The following is a 23,557-nucleotide window of genomic DNA, read 5'->3' on the forward strand; positions in this document are numbered from 1 at the left end:
CCACCACCCTTTCAGGCCGTGCCTTCCAGATCCTAGTAGCTGTTTTTTCACAGTGATGTAGCCTGCTCACAATGCTCACAATGCAATGACGTTTATTTAATGTCACTTATTTTCAGTCCAACAAATAAAAACCAATGTCTTTATGTGGAGTTGCTGTACAGTTTTGCCACATTGCCCTAAAAAGGAGAATGTGTCAGCACTTTGGGAACATTGATATGAGAACAACTGGAACTTCATGAACCAAAAGATAAGAAAATATGGAGCAGAAGCTAGAAATGAGGGAGAAAGATAGAGGAATAGACTATAGCCTGGAGAGGCTACGGTGGAGAGCACAATATCCTGTACATCTTTACAGAAAGACTTGCATTTCTATAATGCCTTTCATAACCGCAAGATGCTCCCAGGCGTTTACAGCCGAAATTCAGCCCCACTGGCAAAACAAGCTGTGCAAAGTTAAAAAAATTATCCAGCAATCAAACACGGCCGAACACACAGACGCCCCACAATAACGTCCTACGATCTGAGTGTAAGGAAGCTTCTAGAGTTTCCGTACTGAAACGTTGCCAAGCAAACTGTGCCCCACACCCTCCCACCCACCCATCCAATCAATGCCGATTGGATCACTGTGGAAAAATAGCCCAAACCGCAAATGTCCAAGTGTTCCAGGCCGACAGCGAACAGGCTGACACACCAATAGCACCCCCTACTGGAGAGTAATGCATCAAACCAACCCACTCAACATTGCTCTGCAGTCAGCTACAATTGCTCTCGAATCACAGATTCGTGCAGCATAGGAGGAGGTCATTTGCTGGCTCTTCAAAAGAGTGATCCAATTAGTACCACGCTCTCCTGCTCTTTCCCCACAGCCAGCAATTTTCTCTTTTTTAAGTATTTATCCAATTCCCTTTTGAAAGTTACTGCTGCCTCCACTTTTTCAGGCAGTGCGTTCCAGATCACAGCAACTCGCCGCGTAAAATAAAATTCTCTTCATCTTGCCTCGGGCTCTTTTGCCAATTACCTTAAATCTGTGTCCTCTGGTTACCGACCCGTAATCTTCTAGGGTAATCTGTGCACTACTTTTAAATTGATATCGTTGCTCAAATTGTGTCGTGTGTGCTGTATATAATGAAAGCAATGTGTGTTATTGCATTGTAATTTTCTGGCCAATTTTCTTTCCTCCTATTCTGAAGTTGCTACCTCGTACAGGTAACGTTCCCTTTAAGCTGCGCCTCCGCACAGCTGTCTGAACCTCCCGCGCAGGCTGCTTGACGACTTTACAACAGGAAAAACCGCGCATGTGCGGGAATTTGAACGGGCCACGCAGCCCGTTAAAAGGGCCACCCACTGAAAAAAAAAAATTAAAGGGACCATTACTTATGGCTGTGGTTCCCTAGGCCTGGCAGTCTTTAGCACTTCTATTGAGTGGCCACTCTTTAATTGTGGGCACAAGCAGTGAACCACACAAAGGCTGCGATTTCCCCTAACTTGGCAGGTCCTGTGCGGCCGAGCTCGGTGACGGGTCCTGGCCTCGTTGCTAGCTCCAGCCCGCTGTGTGAAATGATTTAACGCGGGTGGGCTTGTTAAGCCTGCCCAGTGCGTTTGACGGCCAATTGAAGGAAACGGGCCTGATGGCATCATTTGATGACACGTCATCAGCCGGTTTTCTTAAAGGGAGCATGTGCAAATTTAGTTTGACAGTTGTGCTGCCAGTGTTCTACAGCATTGAGCTGCTGCAAACACTGCACAGAGGGGCATGGCTGCATCCAGGCTCTCCCATGACTCCCTCCAGATGCTTATGAGGGACTCACTGCAGACAGCGAGGTTCTCTTCCCTTCCACTGGGCGAAAGAGACCTCCCCAGGAGACCAACGCAGCCTGGTTGCACATTGTACAGGAGGGCACAAGCAGGGATATTGTCAGGAGGACCAGGCTGCAGTGGCACAAACCTTTTAATGCTCTCAATAGATCACAAAACATTACTGCAAAGTCATACTCAACCTCATCCTGCTGTGCCGCTCATCACATCCCCATCACGCTGCCTTCCCTACTCTATTCCTGTACATCCTCACACACCAATTTACCTTGCACCTCCACCCATCCCCCTCTCTCTCTATCTGCATTATCACTTCCTCATCTCAATAGCCGCCCCTCACACTCACCCTCATCCTTGTCCAATCATACCAACTAACAACACACAAGGGTAGGCACTTGGGTCTTTTAGCCAATGTTCATGTAAAGTTTCTGGTAATGTGCTGTCAAACATTGAAAGCTTTATTTTGAACACTTTGCGTTCTTGGACAGATTTATGAGCACCTTTGGAAGTGGCTTTGTGAGTTGTAGTGAATGGTGAGACATAAGGGTTCCTCCTGCAATGGTGATGAATGTGAAAGGAATAGCTTGGGCATTACAGGGATGCCTTATAGTGTTGGTGTGGGGTGGTGCCAACCTGCTGCATCATGTGGCAGTCAGGGTGTACAGCATCAAGTGAAGTAAATGTTGCCATAGTGAGGCCATCCCTGGCCTCCTGGGCAGCAATTTCATCAGGTACTGATGCCTTGTGTCCTGTGCAGCATCAGTTGATTGCGGAGAAGGTTGGTGATGTTGTTGGTGCTGCTGATGTGCCTGGTGCTGCAGGTATTGGGGCTGATCTTGTTGGCATTCTGATTAGCAAGGTGGGATAGTTTCAGGGCTCCGTTGCTAATGTAATAGATGGCAGGTGAACTTGAGATGACAGAAGCAATCTGTCAATGGTGAGAGCGGTTGTTCCAATGAGGTGACACGGAATAGAAAGTTTGCTCCAAACACTTGCAACCTGCTTAAAGCTCAATCTGCCTTTCAAATGCAATAAGCAACAGCGTTTGATCTTGGAAAATGAACAACTGTGAAATGGGAGCTTTTATAACTGTCAAGTCAAGTAAAGAAATGAATTAATGGTGACACAATTCCTGATGTCCTTACCTGACGCGATCCCTGAGCAGTGTAAACCCCTTGGACAACCTGGTAAAATGGTATGATGAGCTCCAAATACTGTTTAAAGGTCTGTTAACAAGGTCTTAATGACCTAAATTGCCTCCCCTGCTGCTGAGAGTCAGATCTGTTCAGCCCTGACAGGCCCGGCATCTGAGAAAGTAGTGTGGGGGTGGGGGCAGTGGGTTGAAAGCGGGTTCCTGAACCGCTGTCAAAATAAATTCCCACCCGACCCACCACCAAATGCACCCGCTGACTCCTGAAAAATTCCCCCTCCCCCTCGCAAGAATTTATTTCCAGCCCTTGGTTTTCACAAATTCAATGTCCATACTTTTTCACACGCAAGCCGGAATCTTCCCGACTCTACGAGTGCGGGTTTGGAGGCGGGCCCGCTGTCAAAATGGCCCTGATTGACAGCGGGACGGGATCCACTCGAACTCCACCTCTGTGTGAGTTTCTGACCTGTCAGGTCTGTTTGCATATCGCAGACACGACAGCAAACAGACGGCCAGTTAATTAAAGTCATTAAGAGGTAGTTGAATGCTAGTTAAGAGGATTAAAAACAAGCACTTATAATTGCACCAACATTTTGCCAGGTTTGCCGTCCCTCAGGGAACACACCAGGTAAGTGTGTCAGGTTCTCGGTAACTCTCTATTGCTTTGGCTAGTTGACAGCTGCAGAAGTGGTATAAAAGCTACCATTTCACAGCTGTTCACTTTCCAATGTCAGAAGCTAAAGCCTTCAGGATTTGAAAGAAACTTTTGAGCTGTATGTAGGTTGGAAGTGTTTGCAGTGAACTCTCTATTCACTGTCACCTCCTTGGAGCAACCTCTCTCACCATTGACAGATCGCTTCTGTCATCTCAACCTCACCTGCCATCTATTCCAGCAGCATCGGTGCCCTTGAAAAAAATCTCACCTTGATCCTCAGAATCCCACTACGATCAGCCCCAACACCAACATCACTAAACACACCAGCATCACCAACAGCATCACCAACCTTCTACGCAATCACCTGATGCTACACAGGACACAGGGCATCAGCACCCGACCACATTGCTGCCCGGGAGGCCAGGGATGGCCTCAGCATGGCCACATTTACTTCACTTGACGTGATGCACCAGGTTGGTACCACCCCACACCAGCACCATAAAGCATCCATGCAATGCCCAAGCCATTCGTTTCACTCATCACCATTGTATGGGGGGGGGGGGGGGGAGGGGTGCCCTTATGTCTCACCATTCACTGCAACTCACTAAGGCACTTCCAAAGGTGCACACAAATCTGTCCAAGAACATAAAGTGTTCAAATTAAAGATTTCAATATTTGACAACACATTAGCAGAAACTCTACATGAACATTGGCTAAAGGACACTACCCTTGCGTGTTATTAGTTGGTATGATTGGACAAGGATGAGGGTGAGTGTGAGGGGTGGCTAGTGAGATGGGGAACTGATAATGTAGATAGAAAGAGGGATGGGTGGAGGTGCAAGGTAAGGTGGTGTGAGTAAGGATGTGCAGGAATAGGGTCGGGAAGGCAGAGTGATGGGGATGTGATGAGTGGCACAGCAGGATAAGGTTGAGTGTGGCTTTGCAGTAACGTTTCGTGATCTACTGAGATCATTGAAAGGTTTGCGCCACTGCAGCCTGGTGATCCAGATGATATCCCAGCTTGTGCCCTCCTGTACAATGTGCACCCAGGCTGTGTTGGTGTCCTGGGAAGGTCTCTTCCGCCCATTGGAAGGGTAGAGGACCTTCCTGCTTGCTGTGACTCCCTCCATAAGCATCTGGAGGGAGTCATGGGAGAGCCTGGGTGCAGTGTTTGCAGCAGCTCAATGCTGTAGAACACTGACAGAACAACTCTAAAAAAAAGTTGGCCATGATCCCTTTAAAAAAAATGGCTGATGGCGCGTCATCAGATGACATCATCAGACCGGCTTCCTGTTAATTGGCGGGCGGGCTTAGCAAGCCCCATCATGAGGAGATTGCTATCAGAGGGCGGGCTGGAGCGAGGAGCACATTCCCCACACACCATAGATGCCGCCCGCACCCAACTCACCCCCTTTAGCAAAATCATGGCCAAAGGACGGTAGTAATCCAGAACTGACTTCCCCCAAAGACTGTGGATGCTAGGGGACGATTGGAGCTGTCAAGACCGCTCGCGATAGATTTATGTTAAACATAAACATAGAAACATAGAAAATAGGTGCAGGAGCAGGCCATTCGGCCCTTCGAGCCTGCACCACCATTCAATATGATCATGGCTGATCATATAACCTCAGTACCCCATTCCTGCTTTCTCTCCATACCCCTTGATCCCTTTAGCCGTAAGGGTCACATCTAACTTCCTTTTGAGTATGTCCAATGAACTGGCCTCAACAACTTTCTGCAGTAGAGAATTCCACAGGTTCACAACTCTCTGGGTGAAAAAGTTTTTCCTCATCTCGGTCCTAAATGGCTTACCCCTTATCCTTCAACTGTGTCCCCTGCATCAGGAACATTCTTCCTGCATCTAACTTGTCCAGTCCTGTCAGAATTTTATAAGTTTCAATAAGACCCCCTCTCATTCTTCTCAATTCCAGTGAGTATAAGCCTAGCCGATCCAGTCTTTCTTCATATGTCAGTCATGCTATCCTGGGAATCAGTATGGTGAACCTTTGCTGCACTCCCTCAATAGCAAGCACATCCTTCCTCAGATTAGGAGACCAAAACTGCACACAATTAAGTAAGGGTATCAGGGGATATGGAGCAAAGGCAGGAAAAGGTAGCTGAGATGCAGCTCAGCCAAGATCTAATCAAATGGCGGAGCAGGCCTGGGGGGCTGAATGGCCGACTCCTGCTCCTAATGTTCCCATGTTCGAAACTTAGTGAAGGAAGTAGGACCATTTCAGGAAGCACTTTCATACTGTGCTCCAAGTTCTTGGGTGAACGCTGTCCAAATGGTGTCCCCCATATACCTCTCTTGCTCAAAGCCACAGAACTGTGTCCCAACAGGAGTCAGTGCCTTCAGGAAAGAAAAATTGGAACGAGAAGCTGAGCAAAGGGAGTGTTGGATGTCCTTTGCGTTTAGGTATTAATTTTACTTCAGTCACATTTACATTTAAAGGATGATGTCACCTCACTGAAGCATCTTCCAGCAGATTTTGTTTCTGGAGCAGCCAGGCACAACCTGCTGTGAAATTTCTCTTGCTTGGGTGCTGCCAGTGAACTTTCACACTTTTACATGAAGCATCTGCTGCATTACACATTTTCAACGCAGATTTATTTTCTTCAAAATCTCTGTTTTTAATAAAAGTAGGATGCGGATCCAAAGAATCGGGTGATGCTGTGGGTTAAAGCAACACCCTTTTATCATTGGGACCTGGGTTTCAGTCTCTGCCTGGTCGATTGGATGAAACCTTCCTCTCCTTGTTGATGCTTGGTGAATTGACCTTGGCTCAGTTTGAACTCAAACCTGGTGTCTTGCACAGCCATCGAACAAAATGGCCCATAAGCCAACAGAACATGTCACCGCACTGCCACTCTCGCCAACTGAGGCAATGAGGATCGCCATGAGCTTCAGAATCATTTTATATCATTGAAGAAAGTCATTCATGCAGTCTGCATGCACCAGCTCTCTGAAAGAGCTCTCCGCCTCGTCCCATTCCTCGCTCCTTTCTCATATCATAGAACATTTTTTATGCTCCTTGCTGGGCCTTTATAAACTGGAGTTTAGAAGGATGAGAGAGGATCTCATAGAAACATATAAGATTCTGACGGGACTGGACAGGTTAGAGGCAGGAAGAATGTTGGGGAAGTCCAGAACCAGGAGTCACAGTCTTAGGATAAGGGGTAGGCCACTTAGGACTGAGATGAGGAGAAACTTCTTCACTCAGAGAGTTGTTAACCCTGTGGAATTCCCTACCACAGAGAGTTGTTGATGTCAGTTCATTGGATATATTCAAGAGGGAGTTAGATATGGCCCTTACGGCTAAAGGGATCAAGGGGTATAGAGAGAAAGCAGGAAAGGGGTACTGAGCTGAATGATCAGCCATGATCTTACTGAATGGTGGTGCAGGCTCGAAGGGCCGAATGGCCTACTCCTGCACCTATTTTCTATGTTTCTATGTTTCTATGTGCATTCAAATAATTGGCAAGGAACCAGAGGGGAGATGAGGAGAATCGCTTTTAGGCGGCAAGTGATTGTCATCAAAAATGCACTGCCTGAAAGGGCAGTGGAAGCAGATACGATCGTAACTTTCAAAAGGGAATTGGATATGTTATGTATCTGTAAAGCATGCACTCCCCATGTTCCGCCACCAGGGAGTGCATCCCCTGAAGTTCCAAGGGATCCCAGCATCCCTTGGGCGCACTGTATATAAGCCGGCCCCTAAGGCCTGTTACTCACTCTGGAGTGTCTTAATAAAGACTGAGGTCAATGTTACTTTAACCTCCCTGTGTGCAATCTCATCTGTGTTAGGAACACAACAACTGGCGACGAGTACACGAATCCAACGCAAAGATGCAGAAAACTGTGGGCATCCTGGAGAAGTTCTCGGAGGGTGAGGACTGGGAAGCCTATGTCGAATGGCTAGACCAGTACTTTGTAGCCAATGAGCTGGACGGAGAAGGAAGCGCTGCAAAAAAGAGAGCGGTCCTCCTCACCGTCTGCGGGGCACCGACCTACAGCCTCATGAAGAATCTTCTGGCTCCAGTGAAACCCACAGATAAGTCGTATGAGGAGCTGTGTACACTGGTTCGGGAGCATCTTAACCCGAGGGAGAGCGTGCTGAAGGCGAGGTATCGGTTCTGTATGTACCAGCAATCTGAAGATCAGGAAGTGGCAGGCTACGTCGCCGAGCTAAGGTGACTTGCAGGACAATGAGATTTTGATGGCTACCTGGAGCAAATGCTCAGAGACTTTTTTGTACTGGGCATTGGCCATGAGACCATCCTACGAAAACTTTTGACTGTAGAAACACCAACCCTCAGTAAGGCCATTGCGGTAGCACAGGCGTTTATGTCCACCAGTGATAACACCAAACAAATCTCTCAGCACACAAGTGCGAGCAATGTTCATAAATTAACTGGAACTGTGTTTGTGAGCAGAAATGTACAGGGCAGAAACGACGAGTCTGCAACTGCCAGCAGACCTCAGGTGACCCAGATGACTCAGAGTCCCCAACAAAGGATGAATGCAAGGCAATTCACACCTTGTTGGCGTTGTGTAGGCTTCCATTCAGCCTATTCATGCCGCCTCAAAGGGTATGTTTCCAAGAGCTATGGAACAATAGGGCACCTCCAACGTGCTTGCAGACGAGCTGCAAGCTCTGCAAAACCTGCTAACCACCACGTGGCAGAGGAAGATCGGTCCATGGTGGATCAAAGCAATTTCGAGCCTCAGAGAGAGGAGGCAGATGCTAAAGTACACAGGGTGCACACATTTTCAACGAAATGTCCACTTATAATGCTAAACGTAAAATTGAATGGCTTACCCATAGCCATGGAACTGGACACTGGCGCTAGCCAATCCATCATGAGTAAAAAGATGTTTGAGAGACTGTGGTGGAACAAGGCACCCCGACCAGCCCTGAGCCCCATCCACACGAAACTGAGAATGTACACCAAAGAGCTTATCACTGTCCTGGGCAGCATCATGGTCAAGGTCGCCTACGAGGGCATGGTGCACGAACTGCCATTCTGGATTGTCCCGGGCGATGGCCCCACACTGCTTGGAAGGAGCTGGCTGGGCAAAATCCGCTGGAACTGGGATGACATCCGAGCGCTATCACATGTCGATGAGGCTTCATGTACCCAGGTTCTTAACAAATTTCCTTCCCTTTTTGAGCCAGGCATTGGAAACTTTTCCAGGCGAAGGTGTGGATCCACTTGGTCCCAGAGGCACAACCAATTCATCACAAGGTGCGAGCGGTACCTCACATGATGAGGGAAAGAGTGGAAATTGAGCTGGACAGGCTGCAACGCGAGGGCATCATTTCCCCAGTGGAATTCAGCGAGTGGGCCAGCTCGATTGTTCCAGTACTCAAAAGTGATGGCACGGTCAGGATTTGCGGTGATTATAAAGTAACTATTAATCGTTTCTCACCACAGGACCAATACTCGCTACCTAAGGCAGACGATCTACTTGTGACGCTGGCAGGAGGCAAGAAGTTCACCAAGCTCGACCTGACTTTGGCCTACATGATGCAGGAGCTGGAGGAGTCTTCGAAGGGCCTCACCTGCATCAACACGCACAAGGGACTGTTCATCTACAACAGATGCCCGTTTGGAATTCGGTCGGCTGCAGCGATCTTCCATAGAAACATGGAGCACCTACTCAAGTCGGTACCACGCATGGTGGTTTTTCAGGACAAGATATTGATCATGGGTCGGGACACCATCGAGCACCTACAAAACCTGGAGGAGGTCCTCCAGCGACTGAATCGCGTAGGGCTGCGGCTGAAGAGGTCGAAATGCGTCTTCATGGCAGCAGAAGTGGAGTTTTTGGGGAGAAAGATTGCGGCGGACAGCATTCGGCCCACAGACGCTAAGACAGAGGCTGTCAGGAACGCGCCCAGGCCACAGACTGTCACGGAGCTGCGGTCATTCCTGGGACTCCTCAACTATTTTGGTAACTTCCTACCGGGGTTAAGCCCCCTCTTAGAGCCCCTACATGTGTTATTGCATAAATGTGAGAACTGGGTATGGGGAAAAAAAACAAGTAATTGCTTTTGAGAAAGCCAGAAACATTTTATGCTCCAACAAGCTGCTTGTATTGTATAACTCGTGTAAAAAACTTGTGCTAGCATGTGATGCGTCGTCATACGGAGTCGGGTGTGTGTTACAACAAGCTAACGTTGCGGGGAAGTTGCAACCCGTTGCCTATGCTTCCAGGAGCTTGTCTAAGCCCGAGAGGGCCTATAGCACGATTGAGAAAGAGGCATTAGCATGTGTGTTCAGGGTAAAGAAAATGCATCAGTACCTGTTTGGCCTCAAATTTGAGCTGGAAACCGATCACAAGCCCCTCATATCCCTGTTCACTGAAAACAAGAGGATAAATACTAATGCCTCAGCTGTATTCAAAGGTGGGTACTCACGCTATCAGCGTATAACTATACCATCCGCCACTGGCCAGGCACCGAGAACTGTGTGGATGCTCTCAGTCGGCTACAATTGCCGACCACGGGGGTGGAAATGGCGCAGCCTGCAAACTTGTTGATGGTGGCGCAGCCTGCAGACTTGTTGATCGTCATGGAAGCGTTTGAAAATGATAAATCGAATCCATCACGCCCAATAGCCCAGCAAGGCCAGGCTCACCCAGCAGCCCTGCAGGGCCAACAACACGCCAACCCAGCGAGGGCACAGCCAACACACCAGAACATACATTTGTACCGAGGCAGTCCACCAGGGAAAGAAAGGCTCCCGACCGCCTCACTTTGTAAATAGTTTTCACTTTGACTTTGCGGGGGGAGTGATGTTGTGTACCTGTAAAGCATGTGCTCCCTGGACTTGGACCAGCCAAGATCCTCTGCTGTCCCTAGTAAAAAACTGTGTACTGCATGGGAGCTGGGCCAGCATCCCCGTTGAAATGCAACAGCTAATCAAGCCGTTCCAGCGGCAAAAGGATGCGCTGTCCATTCAGGCAGACTGCCTGTTGTGGGGTAACCACGTAGTGAAAACCAAAAAGGGGAGGGAGACGTTCATCTCGGATCTCCACAGCACACATCCGGGTATAGTAATGATGAAAGCGATAGCCAGATCCCATGAAAGCGATAGCCAGATCCCATGTGTGGTGGCCTGGTATCGACTCTGCCTTAGAGACCTGTGTACGGCAATGCCGCGTGTGTGCTCAGTTGAGCAACTTGCCCAGAGAGGCACCACGAAGTTTGTGGTCCTGGCCCTCCAGACCATGGTCGAGGATCCATGTCGACTATGTGGGCCCGTTTCTCGGTAAAATGTTCCTGGTGGTGGTGGATGCTTTTTCAAAATGGATTGAACGTGAAATAATGTTGGGAAGCACCGCCACCGCCACCATTGAAAGCCTGAGGGCCATGTTTGCCACCCACGGCCTGCCTGACATACTGGTCAGTGACAACGGGCCATGTTTCACCAGTCAGTGCCGAATTTAAAGAATTCATAACCCGCAATGGGATCAAGCATGTCACCTCGGCCCCGTTTAAACCAGCCTGCAATGGGTAGGCAGAGCCTTAAACGAGTCACAGAAGGCTCACTCCAAACCCGCCTGTCCCGAGTACTGCTCAGCTGCCGCACAAGACCCCACTCGCTCACAGGGGTGCCCCCAGCTGAGCTACTTATGAAAAGGACACTTAAAACCAGACTCTCGCTGGTTCACCCCAACCTGCATGATCAGGTAGCGAGCAGGCGACAGCAACAAAATGTAAACGATGGTCGCGCCACTGTGTCACAGGAAATTGATCTGAATGACCCTGTGTAAGTGCTAAACTATGGATATGGTCCCAAGTGGATCGCGGGCATGGTGATAGCTAAAGAAGGGAATAGGGTGTTTGTAGTCAAACTAGACAATGGACACATTTGCAGAAAGCACCTGGACCAAACGAGGCTGCAGTTCACAGACTGCCCTGAACAACCCACAGCAGACACCACCTTTTTTGAGCCCACAACACACACCCAAAGGATCAACAACACCATGCCGGACCAGGAAATCAAACCCATCACGCCCAACAGCCCAGCAAGGCCAGGCTCACCCAGCAGCTCTGCAGGGCCAACAACATGCCAGCCCAGCGAGAGCACAGCCAACACACCAGAACAGACATTTGTACCAAGGCAGTCCACCAGGGAAAGAAAGGCTCCTGACTGCCTCACCTTGTAAATAGTTTTCACTTTGATTTTGGCGGGGGGAGTGATGTTGTGCATCTGTAAAGCATGCACTCCCATGTTCCGCCACCAGGGAGCGCATCCCCTGAAGTCCCAAGGGATCCCAGCATCCCTTGGGAGCACTGTATATAAGCCGGCCCCTCAGGCCTGTCCCTCACTTTGGAGTGTCTTATTAAAGACTGAGGTCACTGTTACTTTAACCTCACTGTGTGCAGTCTCATCTGTGTTGGGAACACAACAGGATATACATGTATGCTTGAAAAGGAGAGATTTGCAGGGCTGTGGGGAAAGAGCAGGCGGGGTGGGACTAAACCGATCGCTCTTTCAAAGAGCCGGCACAAGCTCTGAATGGCCTCATTCTGTGCTATACGATTCTAAAGGATTCTTAAATAATGTTACAGAGAAAAATAAGCAACATGAAATAAAATAATGATAAAAAGAATTGAAAGTGAATAATGCAACATCTGAACAAAATTAAAAAGTAATTTGAAAGAAAAAAATGAAAACTTGGGCTGAATTTTAAACTTTGCAAAATCACAAAACTGTTTATGCATTTTACATTAAGCAAAAATTATTTCACAAAGCTTGAAGATATTACAAGATATTAAAAATGCACACAGCTGCCAAATAGATTGGAGAGATGTTTTTAATCTGTAATGATTATTTTTTTCAGCAGAAACAACACCTATTCCACTATCTTGCTGCCAAGAAAAAGAAGTGTTTAATGGATGACTGCATCCTATAGCGGCATTCGGGCATGAAACACAAGGCAAGATTTGATGTTTTCCAAGGAGGAGCGTGAAAGACAAAAAGGAAAGTTTTGATGCTGTTGTGTATGTATAAGACACGTATACTCCCTGTACACTCAATGTACAGTTACATATGACTACTGGATGTACCTTCACACTATGCTTGTACCACCAGAGGGTGCAACTGGTGGAGACCTAGGGGTCACCTGTACACTACAGGTAACCAGGTATAAAAGGGAGCTCACCCTCACTCAGGAGCTGTAATAAATGGACTAAGGTCACCACAGTTCAAGTATAATACCTTGCCTCGTGGAGACATTACTAGAGTGCTTACAGACACAATAGATGCAATATCAACTAGTTCAACAAGGCACCCTGATCACATCAGCAATGGAAAATAAGTCTTTGGGCAAGAGAACTTTCGAGGTTTTCAAAGAATATCACCCATAAGATGGCCTCATTCCTCTCCGCCTCTTTATGCACCTGCACCCCTGCAATCACCTTCACCCTAAACTCTCTAATAATAAAAACAGAAAATGCTGGGGACACTCAGCAAGTCAGGCAGCATCTGTGGAGAGAGAAACAGAGTTAAGGTCTCAGGTCGATGACCTTTCGTCAGAACTCTCTGTTCCTTTGACTCTGGTCTCTTGTGAACCCACCCCTCTCATTTCTCCATGCCTTCAGCCACCTGCATCTCATGCCCAGAAATTACTTTTCTAAATGCTTCAGCCTTCCCCTTCTCCTTTAAGATTCTCCTTAAAACCCACCTCTTTCACTAAGCTTTTGGTCACTCCTCCTAATCTCTCTTTCTGTGGCTCGGTGCCCATTTTCATCATGCCATCGTAAAGTGTATTGAGACGCCTGTCTATGCTAAAGGTGCTACATGAATGCACATTGTTGTTGTTGAAGTCAGTTAATGGATGCAGAGTTTCAGCATGAGTCATATCAACATTCTCAAGCTGTTTTAAAGGTCATTTTTTTTATTCGTTCTGGGATGTGGGCATCGCTGGCAAGGCCCAGCATTTATTGCTCATCCCTAATTGCACTTGGGAAGGTGGTAGTGAGCCGCCTTCTTGAACCGCTGCAGTCCGTGTGGTGAAGGTACTCCCACAGTGCCATTAGGGAGAGAGTTCCAGGATTTTGACCCTCTGACGATGAAGGAACAGCAATATATTTCCAAGTCAGGATGGTGTGTGACTTGGAGCGGAACTTGGAGGTGATGGTGTTCACATGCGCCTGCTGCCCTTGTCCTTCTGTTTGCGAGGTGCTGCCGAGTCCGGGGTCGTCGAGAGGCCTATAAAGGCCAGCGGGAGTCGGGCAGTTCGAGCAGTCGGTCGAGGAGCAGTGCGAGTCCGGGGTCGTCGAGAGGTGTACCGGTGCAGCTGCAGTGGGGACAGAAAGCAAAAAAGTAAAAGAAATCGAAAGATGACATCACAGCCAAGGGGTAAGTGATTGGCTGGTGATTGGTTAGTAGTTTTTCTTTTTCTTTTCCTTTTCAGGAAGTAACATTTAGCATTGTTGTTGCCAAATTAAGTTCATCTAGGGGTTAATTCATGGCAGGACAGCTCGGACACGTGTTATGCTCCTCCTGTACTATGTGGGAACTCAGGGACGCTTCTGGTGTCCCTGACGACTACGTGTGCGGGAAGTGTGTCCACCTCCAGCTCCTGACGGACCGCATTGCGGCACTGGAGCTGAGGGTGATTCACTCTGGAGCATCCACGATGCTGAGAATGATGTGAATAGCACGTTTAGTGAGTTGATCTTACCGCAGGTAAAGGGTACACAGCCAGATAGGGAATGGAAGACCAACAGGAAGAGCAGTGGAAGGAAGGTAGTGCAGGGGTCCCCTGCGGTCATTCCCCTGCAAAACAGATACACCGCTTTGGGTACTGTTAAGGGGGATGACTCATCAGGGGAGGGCAGCAGCAGCCAGGTTCATGGCACCGTGGCGGGCTCTGCTGCACAGGAGGGCAGGAAAAAGAGTGGGAGAGCGATAGCGATAGGGGATTCGATTGTAAGGGGAATAGATAGGCGTTTCTGTGGCCGCAACCGAGACTCCAGGATGGTATGTTGTCTCCCTGGTGCAAGGGTCAAGGATGTCTCGGAGCGGGTGCAGGACATTCTGAAAAGGGAGGGTGAACAACCAGTTGTCGTGGTGCATATAGGTACCAACGATATAGGTAAAAAACGGGATGAGGTCCTACGAGACGAATTTAAGGAGCTAGGAGCTAAATTAAAAAGTAGGACCTCAAAAGTAGTAATCTCGGAATTGCTACCAGTGCCACGTGCTAGTCAGAGTAGGAATCACAGGATCGCTCAGATGAATACGTGGCTTGAGTAGTGGTGCAGCAGGGAGGGATTCAAATTCCTGGGGCATTGGAACCGGTTCTGGGGGAGGTGGGACCAGTACAAACCGGACAGTCTGCACCTGGGCAGGACTGGAACCAATGTCCTAGGGGGAGTGTTTGCTAGTGCTTTTGGGGAGGAGTTAAACTAATATGGCAGGGGGATGGGAACCAATGCAGGGAGACAGAGGGAAACAAAGTGGAGACAGAAGCAAAAGACAGAAAGGAGATGAGTAAAAGTGGAGGGCAGAGAAACCCAAGGCAAAAAACAAAAAGGGCCACATTACAGCAAAATTCTAAAGGGTCAAAGTGTAATAAAAAGGCAAGCCTGAAAGCTCTGTGCCTCAATGCGAGGAGTATTCGGAATCCAGGAGAGGGTCTGATTTAGTTAGAGTGGGTGAAAACTCAGATGAACAGGACCCGAAGAAAGAATGCAAAAGGCAGGAGGCAATAGAGCAGAGTAGCACTGGGGTAAGGGTAAACCACAAGGTGATAGGAAGGGACAATATGTATGAATATAAGGGGGCTGCAGGAGGGGTCAAAACTAAAAATCATGGTTTAAAAACTAGTATTAAAACACTCTACCTAAACGCATGCAGCATTCGAAATAAAGTAAATGAGTTGACAGCACAAATCATTACAAATGGGTATGATTTTGTGGACATTACAGAATCGTGGTTGCAGGGTGGCCAAGACTGGGAATTAAACATACAGGGGTATCTGACAATTCGGAAGGATAGACAAGAAGGGAAAGGAGGTGGGGTAGCTCTGTTAGTAAAGGATGATATCAGGGCAGTTGTGAGAGATGATATTGGCTCAAATGAACAAAATGTTGAATATTGTGGGTGGAGATTAGAGATAGTAAGGGGAAAAAGTCACTGGTGGGCGTAGTTTATAGGCCCCAAATAAGAACTTCACGGTGGGGCGGACAATAATCAAGGGAATAATGGAGGCATGTGAAAAAGGAACGGCAGTAATCATGGGGGATTTTAACCTACATATCGATTGGTCAAATCAAATCGCATGGGGTAGACTGGAGGAGGAATTCATAGAATGCATACGGGATTGTTTCTTAGAACAGTATGTTACAGAACCTACAAGGGAGCAAGCTATCTTAGATCTGGTCCTGTGTAATGAGTCAGGAATAATAAACGATCTCCTTGTAAAAGATCCTCTCGGAATGAGTGATCACAGTATGGTTGAATTTGTAATACAGATTGAGGGTGAGGAAGTAGTGTCTCAAATGAGCGTACTATGCTTAAACAAAGGGGACTACAGTGGGATGAGGGCAGAGTTGGCTTACGTAGACTGGGAACACAGACTAAATGGTGGCACAATTGAGGAACAGTGGAGGACTTTTAAGGAGCTCTTTCATAGTGCTCAACAAAAATATATTCCAGTGAAAAAGAAGGGAGGTAAGAGAAGGGATAACCAGCCGTGGATAACCAAGGAAATAAAGGAGAGTATCAAATTAAAAACCAATGCGTGTAAGGTGGCCAAGGTTAGTGGAAAACTAGAAGATTGGTAAAATTTTAAACGACAGCAAAGAATGATTAAGAAAGCAATAAAGAAAGGAAAGATAGATTACGAGGGTAAACTTGAGCAAAACATAAAAACAGATAGTAAAAGCTTTTATCGATATATAAAACGGAAAAGAGTGACTTAAGTAAATGTTGGTCCCTTAGAAGATGAGAAGGGGCATTTAATAATGGGAAATGTGGAAATGGCTGAGACCTTAAACAATTATTTTGCTTCGGTCTTCACAGTGGTAGACACAAAAACCATGCTAAAAATTGCTGGTCACGGGAATGTGGGAAGGGAGGACCTTGAGATAATTACTATCACTAAGGGAGTAGTGCTGGACAGGCTAATGGGACTCAAGGTAGACAAGTCCCCTGGTCCTGATGAAATGCATCCCAGAGTATTAAAAGAGATGGCGGAAGTTATAGCAGATGCATTTGTTATAATCTACCAAAATTCTCTGGACTCTGGGGAGGTACCAGCAGATTGGAAAGCAGCTAATGAAACGCTTCTGTTTAAAAAAGGGGGCAGACAAAAGGCAGGTAACTATAGGCCGGTTAGTTTAACATCTGTAGTGGGGAAAATGCTTGAAGCTATCATTAAGGAAGAAATAGCAGGACATCTAGATAGGAATAGTGCAATCAAGCAGACGCAACATGGATTCATGAAGGGGAAATCATGTTTAACTAATTTACTGGAATTCTTTGAGGATATAATGAGCATGGTGGATAGAGGTGTACCGATGGATGTGGTGTATTTAGATTTCCAAAAGGCATTCGATAAGGTGCCACACAAAAGGTTACTGCAGAAGATAAAGGTACACGGAGTCAGAGGAAATGTATTAGCATGGATCGAGAATTGGCTGGCTAACAGAAAGCAGAGAGTCGGGATAAATGGGTCCTTTTCGGGTTGGAAATCGGTGGTTAGTGGTGTGCCACAGGGATCGGTGCTGGGACCACAACTGTTTACAATATACATAGATGACCTGGAAGAGGGGACAGAGGGTAGTGTAACAAAATTTGCAGATGACACAAAGATTAGTGGGAAAGCAGGTTGTGTAGAGAACACAGATAGGCTGCAAAGAGATTTGGATAGGTTAAGCGAATGGGCTAAGGTTTGGCAAATGGAATACAATGTCAGAAAATGTGAGGTCATCCACCTTGGAAAATAAAACAGTAAAAGGGAATATTATTTGAATGGGGAGAAATTACAACATGCTGCGGTGCAGAGGGACCTGAGGGTCCTTGTGCATGAATCCCAAAAAGTTAGTTTGCAGGTGCAGCAGGTAATCAGGAAGGCGAATGGAATGTTGGCCTTCATTGCGAGAGGGATGGGGTACAAAAGCAGGGAGGTCCTGCTGCAACTGTATAGGGTATTGGTGAGGCCGCACCTGGAGTACTGCGTGCAGTTTTGGTCACCTTACTTAAGGAAGGATATACTGGCTTTGGAGCGGGTACAGAGACGATTCACTAGGCTGATTCCGGAGATGAAGGGGTTACCTTATGATGATAGATTGAGTAGACTGGGTCTTTACTTGTTGGAGTTCAGAAGGATGAGGGGTGATCTTATCGAAACATTTAAAATAATGAAAGGGATAGACAAGATAGAGGCAGAGAGGTTGTTTTCACTGGTCGGGGAGATTAGAACTAGGGGGCACAGCCTCAAAATACGGGGGAGACAATTTAAAACCGAGTTGAGAAGGAATTTCTTCTCCCAGAGGGTTGTGAATCTGTGGAATTCTCTGCCCAAGGAAGCAGTTGAGGCTAGCTCATTGAATGTATTCAAGTCACAGATAGATAGATTTTTAACCAATAAGGGAATTAAGGGTTATGGGGAGCGGGCGGGTAAGTGGAACTGAGTCCACGGCCAGATCAGCCATGATCTTTTTGAATGGCGGAGCAGGCTCGAGGGGCTAGATGGCCTACTCCTGTTCCTAATTTTTATGTTCTTATGAAGAAGCCTTGGCGAGTTGCTGCAGTGCATCTTATGAATGGTACACACTGGAGCCACGGTGCGCCGGTGATGGAGAGAGTGAATGTTGAAGGTAGTGGATGGTTTTTTTTTTTAGGAGGAAGATTCGCACATGAGGTAGGCCTGAATTTGTGGATTATAGGATTTAAGGACGAAAAAGAAAGAGGTCCAGGTCCAGGTCGCCGTTGCAGGAGGCTCGGTCGCTGGTAGTCCGGTTGTCGTTGTCAGTGAGAGACGTGGATGTTTGGAGGGGAGGTTCGCGCGTGAGATAGGCCCAAATTTGTGGGATTTGTAGGATTCGGGTTTAAAGTTAAGTATTAAGAAAATGGACCCCCTATTAGGGTCTATTAGGGGAAGTTTAGACAGTGGGAGGGGAGAGGTTGAAAGCGCAGGTGATACAACAACTGGCCGACAGCCATGATGTGTGAGGTTCTTTACTTCAGTCAAGACCACCTATGGTCCAAACTCCCACCCCACTGCTGGCCAAGAATGGGGAAATGCTCATCAAGGACACCGAGGCTGTCAGGGCCTGCTGGAAGGAGCACTTTGAAGATCTCCTCAACCGAGACTCTGCCTTTGACTCGAGTGTTTTCAACTCCATCCCACAGCATGCGACCCGCCACCACCTCAGTGAAACTCCAACGCTGCACGAGGTTGGCAAAACCATAAAACAGCTCAAGAACAACAAGGCTACGGGTGCGGATGGAATTCCTGCTGAGGCACTAAAATATGGTGGAGAGGCGCTGTTGGCGCAGATACATGACCTCATCTCTCTCATTTGGAGGGAGCAGAGCATGCCGGGGGATCTCAGAGATGCAGTGATCGTGTCCATTTTTAAAAAGGGGAACAAATCTGACTGTGGCAGCTACAGGGGAATTTCCCTGCTATCAACCACTGGGAAGGTTGTCGCTAGAGTTCTCCTCAACCGTTTTCTCCCTGTGGCCGAGGAGATCCTCCCGGAGTTACAGTGCTGATTTCGTCCCCTACGGGGAACAACGGACATGATCTTTGCAGCATGACAACTGCAGGAAAAATGCAGGGAGCAGCGCCAGCCCTTATAAATGGCCTTTTGCGACCTTACAAAGGCCTTTGACACTGTCGACCATGAGGGCTTATGGAGCGTCCTCCTCCATTTTGGGTGCCCCCAAAAGTTTGTCAATGTCCTTTGCCTGCTCCACGACGACATGCAGGCTGTGATCCTTCCAAGCGGATCCGTTACAGACCCATTTCACATCTGAACCGAGGTCAAACAGGGCTGCGTCATCGCTCCAACCCTCTTTTCAATCTTCCTCACTACCATGCTCCACCTCACTGTCAACAAGCTCCCGGCCGGAGTGGAACTAAACTACAGAACCAATGGGAAGCTGTTTAACCTACGCCATCTCCAGGCCAGGTCCAAGATTATCCAAACCTCTGTCGTTGAACTGCAGTACGCAGACGATGCATGCGTCTGTGCACATTCAGAGACTGAACTTCAGGATATAGTCAATGTATTCACTGAGGCATATGAAAGCATGGGCCTTACGCTTAACATCCGTAAGACAAAGGTCCTACACCAACCTGTGCACGCCGCAAAGCACTGCCCCCCAGTCATTAAGATTTATGGCACGGCTCTCGACAACATGGACCACTTCCCTCGGGAACCTCTTGTCAACAAAGGCAGACATTGATGCGGAGATTCAACATCACCTCCAGTGCGCCAGTGCAGCCTTCGGCCGCCTTAGGAAAAGAGTGTTCGAAGACCAAGCCCTCAAACCTACCACCAAGCTGTAGTAATTCCCACCCTCCTAGATGGGTCAGCGACATGGACGACTTACAGAAGACACATCAAGTCGCTGAAGATATATCACCAACAATGTCTCCGCAAGATCCTACAAATCCCCTGGGAGGACAGACGCACCAACATCAGTGTCCTCGCCCAGGCTAACATCCCCAGCACTGAAGCACTGACCACGCTCGATCAGCTTTGTTGGGTAGGCCACTTAGTTTGCATGCCAGACACGAGACTTCCTAAACAACTGCTATATACGGAGCTCTTTCATGGCAAACGAGCCAAAGGTGGGCAGCGGCAACGTTACAAGCACACCCTCAAAGCCTCCCTGATGAAGTGCGACATCACCACTGACACCTGGGAGACCCTGGCCGAAGACCGCCCTGGGTGGAGAAAGTGCATCCGGGAGGGCGTTGAGCTCTTCGAATCTCAATGCTGTGAGCGTGAAGAGGTCAGGCGCAGGCAGCGGAAGGAGCGTGTGGTAAATCAGTGCCGCGCCCCCTTCCTCCGACGACTATCTGTCCCACCTGTGACAGGGTCTGTGGCTCTCGTGTTGGACTGTTCAGCCACCAAAGAACTCACTTTAGGAGTGGAAGCAAGTCTTCCTCGATCTCGAGGGACTGCCTATGATGATGATGGATGGGGTGTCAATCAAGCGGCTGTTTTGCCCTGAATGGTGTCGAGCTTCTTAAATGTTGCACTCATCTCGGCAAGTGGAGAGTATTCCATCACACTCCTAACTTGTGCTTTGTAGATGGTGGATCATGAAGACGATCGATGATATTGTTCACCTGGGTACACAAGTTAAAAAGTAAGGAATTAGCAGTGGGAAAAAAAGATAGTCTTCAACACTAAATGTGATTCATTGAGTTCCGATGATGATTTAATGGTTAATTGTACCACTTGATATCTTTGACCATCAAGGAGGGAGGATGATGCATTAATCAGGGACAGCTTCTTGGTTACTACTTTGACAATGAAGATGCTGTCCCTGATAAAAGCATCTTGATTGTCATAGTAGCAACCAAGATGCTTCGACTTCCATCCTGTTGTCACAACACTTGATTTATCTGATATTGAATTAAAGTTGGCACAAAGCCCAGGGTTAAGGCATTATATTGTCTTATACTATATTTACAGTGCTTTTGCAGGATTAAATGCTCCCACCTTATAACCTCCGTAAACTTGAGCTCATCCAAATCATTGCTGTCTGTGTCCTAACTCGCAGCAGATCCCATTCACCCATCACCCCCGTGCGTGCTAATCTACATTGATTCCCGGTTCAGCAATGCCTTAATTTAAAAATTCTCATCCTTGTTTTCAAATCCCTCCATGGCCTCGCCCCTCCCTATCTCTGTAATCTCCTCCAGCTCTACAACCTTCCGAGATCTCTGCGTCCTGCAATTCTGGTCTCTTGATCATCCCCGATTTTCTTCACTCAATCATCAGTGGCCGTGCCTTCAGCTGTCTGGGCCCCAAGCTCTGGAATTCCCTCCCTAAACCTCTCCGCCTCTCTCCCTCTCCGTCCCCCTTTAAGATGCTCCTTAAAACCTACCTCTTTTACCAAGCTTTTGGTCATCTGTGTAATAATTGTGTTAGTTATCGCTCCTGTGAGCACCCTGGGATGTTTTATTGCAATAAAGGCGCTAGATAAATGCAAGTTTTTGTTGTTGTTACCTTGGGGGGGGGGGGGCTATAAGACCCATCTAAGGAGATAGATTCATGGCTGCCTCCAACGTAATGCTACCCTTGACATAAGAACATACCGTCCTTCCAGCCTGCTCCGCCATTTAATGAGATCTTGGCTGATCTCAACTCAACTTTCCCGCCTAATCCCCATATTCCTTGATTCCCTTGGTGTCCAATGTAAGCATTGCTGTTGGAGACACAGGTAACCATGTTAGTTGGCCCTTGAAGAGCTGAGTATCTTTGGCCACCTATACAAGTCAAACAGTCATCACTCATTGACCTGTACGAAACTTCCCAAGCTGTTGGGGAAGGTAAGGAACCAGAAACAAATGACTTAAAATTGGATATTAACGCTCCTATGAAATTCCTTTGTCCACTCTTTCAATGGAGATATCAACCCAACTATTTTAAATAGATTATCACCCTCAATAAAGTAGAAGAAAAGAGAATTTCATATGAAAAAATAAAGCATTCATAGACTATTATCCAAAGAGCCTAATTTCAATGCAAAACATTTGTGCATGCACTTATTTTTATGTTGCTCTGACCAATGTAGAATTCACCCTCTGATACAAATGGTGTAGTTTTCACAGCAAGCTTAGGCAATATTGCAGAACCACTTCTTGAAGCAATATGAATATTTACTTTATTTTAAAAATGTACATCCAAACAATTTTATGTGAGTATGGGTCGAATACAAATTTTACACTGGGTGTAAAGTCATCTCCACAAACACGGTACTATAGGATTCCATTATATAAATACTCCTCTTAGATGGTATTATTAATGGTACTTTGCATATTGTCGCTGGAAGAGTACAGAGATTACATCGGCCATACTCTGGTAAGTGAATAAAGGGCAGTTGCACTGACTTGTCTGTGTGAACATTGAAAAGATTAGCATTTGAAAAATTGAGAATAGGTTATTAATCTGCTGTTGAGACTTCCACAGCCTACAATATAAAGTCCTTTTCTCTAACCATTTACTGAAAATATTAAAAGAGAAAGTAATAGAAGGGGAGAGTACTATTAACATAATGTACTCCCACCACACCCCACCATCGAGGTAATAAGAGAATGTCACAAACAAAGCCTCCTACTGGCTTCAACTGGTTTTCTCACTCTGCCGTAGGGACCAGTCATTTCAGGTTCCTTTTTCCTGCGGGGAGCTGGTCCGCTGATATCACAGGCCTGTCAATGAGCAGCTCGATAGGAATAATGTCTTCTTCTTCTTCTTAGGCAGTTCCCCGGAGTCGAGGATGACTTGCTTGCACACTAAAATGCCAATCCTCTATCCATCTGCGTGGGCCCGCGGCCTGCGAGCACCATCGGAGCAGGCCGGGGAGTGGAAGGAGCAGCGTGGAGGCATACCACTCCAGGGAGCAGCACGTGCTGGAGCAGGAGAGCAACGGCAGTGAAGAGGGACGTCACCAAGGTCCAGGTAGGTGATTGGAGCGTGGGCAGGTACAGCAGAAGCGGTGAGGTCGCGGCGAAGGAGCGACGAGAGATTGTAGAGGGACGCGATCGGAGCCCAGGAGAGGCGCGAGTTCGGGGCCCAGAAGAGCCGAGGGCCCAGGGGCAGCACGGGCCAGCCCACACTGCGATATGTGTGCGCACTAGGTCCGTGCAGCAGAGCTGGTCTCCAGTCATCCTGGTTAACCCTTGCCACTGGACCAAGACCTAGCTCTGTCAAGCCCGTGTGGTGGCT

The sequence above is a fragment of the Pristiophorus japonicus genome, chromosome 6 (assembly GCF_044704955.1).
Source record: "Pristiophorus japonicus isolate sPriJap1 chromosome 6, sPriJap1.hap1, whole genome shotgun sequence".
NCBI classification, from domain to species: domain Eukaryota; kingdom Metazoa; phylum Chordata; class Chondrichthyes; family Pristiophoridae; genus Pristiophorus; species Pristiophorus japonicus.